This window comes from Saccopteryx leptura, chromosome 3 (genome assembly GCF_036850995.1).
Source record: "Saccopteryx leptura isolate mSacLep1 chromosome 3, mSacLep1_pri_phased_curated, whole genome shotgun sequence".
Taxonomy (NCBI): domain Eukaryota; kingdom Metazoa; phylum Chordata; class Mammalia; order Chiroptera; family Emballonuridae; genus Saccopteryx; species Saccopteryx leptura.
In genome coordinates, this window is record NC_089505.1 from 230093561 (window position 1) to 230101187 (window position 7627).

The 7627-nt window shown below is 35.1% G+C and overlaps 1 non-coding gene across 1 annotated transcript; it reads right to left on the reverse strand.

Moving 5' to 3' along the window:
• Positions 1 to 2344: 2344 nt before the first annotated feature.
• On the reverse strand, positions 2345 to 2451 carry LOC136402025 (U6 spliceosomal RNA). The gene has a single exon (XR_010750928.1). It is a non-coding gene; the product is annotated as a U6 spliceosomal RNA (small nuclear RNA).
• Between the last annotated feature and the right edge of the window lie 5176 nt (positions 2452 to 7627).

Sequence of the window (7627 nt, forward strand, 5' to 3'; positions counted from 1 at the left end):
ATATTCGCACTTAGTCACCTAGAGAGAAACATAGGCATAAACCTCAATTTCACTCTATTCTTTCTTTACTTTTTTAACTAGTTACCAAACAATTTTGATTTTACTTACTAAAATACTCTAATATGTTGCCTTCTTTCCAAACCCCTTGGCACTGCCCTAAATAGGTCCAGCTTTATGTCTTCTTTCTTCAGTAGTCATAATCCAAAATGTTCTTTTTTTTTTTCTTTTTGTCCTTACCTCAATCCAGCTTCCAAGCTGACATAATGATTCCTGAAACAAAATGCCAATACTTGACCCTGGCTGGTTGGCTCAGCAGTAGAGCATAGGCCCGGCATGTGGGAATTCTGGGTTTGATTCCTGATCAGGGCACATTGGAGAATAGCCCATCTGCTTTCCATCCCTCCATTTTCTCTCTCTTCCTCTCCTGTAGCCATGGTTTGAATGGTTTTAGCAAGTTGGCTTCGGGCACTGAGGATGGCTCCATGGGCCTGGCCTCAGAAGCTAAAATAGCTCAGTTGCCGAGCAATGGAGCAACTATCCTAGATGGGCAGAGCATTGCCCGGTATGGGGTTTGAGGGGTGGATTCCAGTTGGAGCGCATGTGGGAGCCTGTCTATCTGCCTTCTCGCCTCTCATTTAATTAAAAAAAAATTACTCATTCTAACATTTGTTCAAACCTCACAATGTAGCATGCACCGTGCCACTGTACATGCTGGTATAAAAGGGAATAAGAACCAGTTGCCACCCTCAAAAAGCTAACAGTCTAGTGGCTATTCAGAGGAGAATGTTATTACAACATAAAAGATAACAATGCAGAGATAAGTATAAGAACATGGTAAAATAGAATCAGTTTTGGGGAGAGTTGTCCCATTTAAAGTCTAAATGATGCCCTTACTAACTGTTACCTAAAGGATACAGTCCTGACTCCTTAATAGTTTGTATTTTTTCCTCCATAGATAAGCTGTAGCCTGTTAGACCTGTACTTAAGATGTAGTTCAAGTCAATAAAAAACAGTGATTTTTTTCCCTGTATATTCTTCCATCAGTAATAATTTAAACTAAAAGTATTAATTCTACCAAAAGTAACATACAGCTATTTCATTTAATTTTTTAACTTTTCAATTTTGATTGCTAAAGGTGAAGTCTTAAGTCAGTCTCACAATTTTTGAAAGTGACAGCTTACGGTTCACACATGGCTTGACTCATTCTCCCAAGGTGAATGATCGGGGTGCAGTTCAATTTATTGTGTGTGGCATTTCTAGACAAGAACTTTAATGTTTTCCAAGACAAGGAAGTGCCTCTATTTTTAAAGGTTATGTGGCATTCCTTTTCATTCTGAATTTTCCCTTATGATTTTATTCATCAATTTCCACGTTGGGATTGTCTTTCTGCTCATTTTGACAATTCTGTTATAAAGTACAGTACAGCTGACCCTTGAACAACACTGGTTTAAACTATACTGGTCCACTTATACGCATATTTTTTTCAACCGGTACTGTAAATAAATTTTCTTTTTTTTATGATTTTCTTGATAACACAGAATAGAACAAAAGAAAGTTTACAGTTGTTCACGTGGAAAATAATATTATAATTAATCAATAATAATATTAGAATCAACTCTGTGTTTTGCATATTTACAGCTGCTAACTTACTTTCGCCTTACCCCGTGTTTTTTTCCATAGCTTACTTTATTGTAAGAATACCTGTGTATAATATATATAAAAACAAAATATACATTAATTGACTGTTTATGTTATTAGTAAGAATTCTGATCAACAGTAGGCTATTAGTTAAATTTTTGAGAGATTCAAAAGATATATATGAATTTTCAACTTCACAGAGTTGTCAGTGTACCAAAGAGCTGTATTGTTTAAAGGTCAGCTGTAAATTGTTCCTCTGGTTAAAAAAAAAAAAAAAAAAAAAGAGAAGAAAGAAAGAAAGACATCATAGAAGAGACCCTTGGGAAGAAAAGATTGTTTCAAGCCCAACTACAGCTCAACTAAAGGTCACAGCAGCAGTGCATACAGGACACCCACTTTTAGGGCAGTCAGGTTTCTTGCCTCTATTTGCTAGCTTTGTAACCAAGGTCTTCTCTACATATGCTAAGCGTCTGTTCCCTCATCTGGAAAATGGGAAAGATAATGCAGTTTGGCTCTGCCAGTCAAGGAGCTTTCTTGAAATTTAATATTCCATTAGAGTTAGACCAATGGGGCATATATTCTCCAACATAAAATGGCATAGAAAACATAAGTAGTACATTCTATCTTAATGTTTCTATACATAAGTGATTGATGCCTATTAGATGTTTTCATTTTATTTTATTTCTTATTGAATTGATTCAAGTGACAATATATGGAAATCCTTAAGGAATTTGTGATGTCCTTACTTAGGGTGCTACGCTAATCTTCTCTGTATCATTCCAATTTCAATATATGTGTTGTGGAAGCAAGCGCTTATTAGGTATTTTTCAAAGCCATTTTTAAATACAAATAATGTTTCCTTCATTTTGGACTTGTCAACACCTCATCTGGGTTCATTCACATGAAGAGGAGAAGAGAGCAATGGTGCAGGGTGAGAGTCAATGTTGAGTTATCAACTCAAGAACTCATTATATTATAGATACTGACCTTAAAGCAGATTTAAATCAGAAGATGTCACACAAAATTAAACATTGAAGAATTCCTACAGATGGTTAAATCTCCTAGTGACAAATTAATGATAAGGGACTATCTCATATGATAGTTATGAAAATTAAAGAAGACACTATATGTGAACCATCTAACATAGTAGCTTGACCAAGACAGACACTCAATACAGGTTTGTTTTGCTCACTTTGTTGGCCAGAAAAATGATATTTGTCTCTTTATCAACAGTAACCCATGCTAGAATGAACTGTTCAGACATCATTAATATTTATTTGTAGTTTAAGAATATATTCACATGCAATAGCCACATGACTCATTTCACATCAGATCTATGAAAACAAACTTATTCAAAACTTTCTCACATATTTTTTGTGTATGCGACTCTGTGTAATTGTTTGCCTCAGGCTGGCTCTGGGCTTATGTCCATCATAGATTTAATTTCCACAGAGGTATTACATATATACAGAGCTTTAGCATTTTGCTAAAATGTGAATTGCTGTTTTACCACAAATGGGAAAATGCGATGTTAGAGTTTTCAATGAATGGACTTGTATAGATAACATAGCCTTGTTTTACATAATATGTCTGCAGATGTTTGCTGGACAAGTGCAGGAATAAATAAGTTAAATAAAATGCTGAAATCTTCATATGTGTTTTGATAAATGGAAGTACAGAAAAGCAACAAATGCTGTAGTTGTCAACCTGTGTCTTTCCAAGTTCCTCATGTAATACTTTTTTTTCCTATTAAACCTTTAATAAGCCAATGACAGTAAGACATGAAGGTACACAGCTGCCTACTCTCAATTGTCATGTTCGATATTCCTCAGGGTTTCTGTAAGCTCTGGTGTCCCTGGGCCACAGATGGTAGTGAATAGGCAACAAAATCCTCTTAGATTTTCAACTATAAGAGTTCAGTAGATGTATCTCATCTTTCTGTCTATTCTTCCTCTAGTTTTTCTTTGGGAATATATTTGAAACTCAGTCATTAGGTTGGGAGAGTTATTTATTAATCTATTTTTTCTACTCATTTTTCTGCTTTATCAGTCCTTGATTTCCTTTAACTTCTTCACTTCTGTTTGTTTTGATACTCTACTCATTTAAATTAGACTTGATTCTTTTGGCTCACGACTACATGTTAGTAAGGATCAAGTCTAGGTTTGTCACTCTTCCCTGTATATAATCTTGGTAGCACTGAACTGATCCATTTTTTCCTAGGTCCTTCTTTCTGACTCTAAAGTTGTTCTCACCCCCCTGCTGGGAGCTCCAAGTCTGCTGTGAAGGCACCAATGCATCATATCTGACAGTTGTGGATTATTCTCACATAGAGGTATTTGTGTAAGTAAACCTAAGTTAGAATGGTGAAGCAACCCAAAGAATTGGTTCATTGTGCATGCTGTAAACTAGTTGGTAAATTATGTCCAATTATATTTGTTTTAAATATAAATATGAATGCCCATGTTGTTGGCTATCTACTTGACAAGTATGCTCCATCATTGCAGAGGAATTTTTAAGTTGTTGTCTTTTGTCCTTCAAATAATATGTTCAGTATTCAACATTCAAATATTTGTTGACTATCTACAATGTAAAAGCACTGTGCTTTGTATTACTCTTTGAAGCGTATGGCCCATAAGACAAGTTTTGTGGATTTTATTTTTATTTTAGGCTTATTTATTTACTTACGAGATTATCTTTCTCATTAACTACTTAAATAAAAGGAAAACAATCTTAATTTATTATTTACTGAAATATCCACAGGTCCTATAGTAGGTTCAGTGAATAAATATGTTATATAAACTAAGGATTGAGTTCAGAGAGGGAGGAAATAGCTATATATAAATTAATCAAACTTAAGTCTAAGTTAATAAAACACCATCACAAAAAATCTCCAAATGGTTTAGTGAAATGTCTAAAAACCTCAGAAGCAGTTACGGTTTGGAAGCAAGATTTTCCATATCTGCCTCCAGACACCATCAGGAATTCTGTATTGAGATTCCTCAGATTCAGGAGGGATATTGGTTTTCTGTTGATTAAAGAGAATAGGAAACCATGAAAATTGAGTCTATTCTCATAGAAAAGAGAAAGCAAATTAAGTCTTAATTAAAATGCTTAGACTAAAGATGTAACAAATATTTCTCATAGCCTCACAAATAATATATGTGGATATCACCAACAATAGCCTTCTGTTTGAGTGAGGGCCACATTTAGTAACCTACTTCCAAAGAATAGAGTACAGAAAATAGAAAACAGGGATGAACAGTAAAGAAAAGTGGCGCTCACTCACTCCCTTAACCAAGTGCTTGCTCCCCATCGACATCATCAGTGATGACCTGTTGATATCCTGTACCCCCAATATAAAGTAATGAGAAGAATGCTGTTCCATGTCTGTTGTATTCTTTCCCAAAGCTTTAAATCTCAGTCTAATTGTGACCAAAATATCAGATATTTAGGAACATTATACAAAATAATAACTAGTACTGCTCAAAACTGTGAAGGTCATGAAAAATAAGGAAAGTCTAAAACACTGTCAAGGTTTAAATATATATATTTTAATTTTAGGCCTGGTCGGTGGTGTAGTAGATAGAACACTGCTTCAGAGCACACAGGTCATTGGTTCAAGCCTGGGGTCACTGGTTTGATCATTGGGTTGCCGAACCAGAGGGCTCCAGCTTGACCCCTGAAGCCGCCAGTTTGAGCCCCAGTCAAGGCATATATGAGAAGTAATCAATGGTACAACTAAGTAGAACAATGAGTTGATGCTTCTCTAGCTCTCCCTACCTCTCTCTTTCTTCCTCAACTTTGTTTCTCAAAATTTTTTTTAATTTTATAAATACAAACTAGTAATTTAAAATATGTTCATTATTGTGTGTTTACAATTTGCCAAATAGGGGCTTGAAATATATAGATTTTTTTCATGATGGTCTGGTTGAATAGAGATGAGGACGATATTGTTCCATAGGCATATTTTCTTCTGGGAGGACATATAAATTGGCAACTTCTCAAAAATTGTTGCATTTAATACAATTATTTATAAAAAAAATTGAAAGATATCTATTTTAGAGGCCTGGTTAGAGCATCATCCTGACATACCAAGGTTGTGGGTTTGATCCCTGGTCAGAGCACATACTAGAATCAACCAATGAATACAAAAATAAGTGGAATAACAAGTCAATGTTACTATTTTTCCCTTTCTCTCTCTCAAAATTAATAATAATAAAAAAGTAAAGGACCTCAAAAAGTTCTTACATATAGCAATATTTTCAAATATTTATTGCTTTTACCATAAAATGATGAAGATAGCAATATTATTTATCTCTATATTGCTTTTGTTTTTAAGTAGAATTCTTTTTCAACTCTGATTTCTTGGGGGAAGTTATCATAATTAGATGATTACTAGGTGGAAGTTGTCATAATTAGATACTACATAAAAACATCTGCAAAATAGTAATGAAAACCTGGATATCGTATAAATCAACAAAGATCTTTAAAACACTTAAAAGACAGATAAGAGAAGTCTATAACTTACCAAAATGATCTATTATAGAATCACTTTAACTGAATGACATTGTTGACTATCTTGATTTTTACCAAATTTCTTCTGGCCAAATCATTTCTGTCTAAATGATATAATATTTAACAAAGATCACTAAGTATTAAGAAGCAAAAAAAAAAAAAAAAAGATAAATTTAATAACTTAATTTTATAGAAATGTATGAGCTTGATTTTAAATAGAAGCAATATCTGACAGGTTAGATATTTCAAAATACATTAGATTAATTAATTTGAAATAGAAATAAAGACATCCCATAAATCTAAGTAAGAATTTAAAAGTTAAGTTCATAAATCTAAAAAGGATAGATTTAGTAAATCTATGGAATAAGCCCATTGATCCATGGGATTATTATGTCCTGGTTTACTGGAACAACTTTTTAACTGGTTTCCTTTTGCTACCTTGAGCTCTATAGTCAATTTTTTTCTGTTTTTATTTTTTTACATTCAATATCATTTTGTATTTATTTCAGGTGTATAGCATATAATCTATTCTTAAAACAGCTGTTGGTTCACAACCTCAGGAGTTCCTTGGCTCAGATCTGAAATAGGCTCTCAGACATAGAGGATAAGAGAGACTAAAGAAAGAGAGACCACTCCAAGGTGGCTGGTGGCAGGTTTAACAAGCAAGGAAACTTACATGAAAAGCTTGTCTTTGGTGGCCACAAAATGAGTAGATATCTATACATGCAGGCCAGAATCTTAAATGTTTATATTGACAGAGTCCAAGATGGCGACTGAGTAGGTGGACTTTCCAACTACTACCACCCAGGAACAAATTGAATTACAACTTAATTTGAGAACAATAATCTTGAAAAACCAACTTTGGACTAAATAAAGAGGAGTCTAATAATCAAGGGTCACAGAACAAGCCACACCGAGATTGGTAGAAAGAACAGGGTCACACAAAGGGCTGCCTCAAGTGAGCAGTGGCTGAGAAACCAGACTAGAGCCACAGAGCCTAGAAAAGGCACCCAGACAGCATTTGGAGATGAAAAGAGCATTTGGTTTCTCTCTGCAAGAAAGAGACAGAGCTCTTGGAGATGCTCTTTAAGCTCCATCTTAAAGAGCCAGCGCAGAAAATCTTGTTCATAGCCACTTACCGGGGGCTTTGGTGGGGGAGAGCTGAGAGGACTAGAGTTGTATGAGGAGAGTGTAAAGTTGGAGGTCCAGAGAGAGACAATGTAGGGGACAGTCATCAGAACCCTGTGCTGAGTCATTCTCCAACACTATAGTCCTCACTTTTCTTGGGTAGAGCAGTCCCCTCTAAGTGAAATCAGCCTGGGGCAAAGCAACTGCTCCACACTTGGGAGTCTCTCTTGCCCCAGTCATAAAGACGAGGTCATGCTGAGAAGCCAGGAAGTAGGGGCCCATCAATTATTCAGCTTTCTGGTGTTGAGACCAGAGCTTTCACCTACATGTCCCAAACCTAAAATTG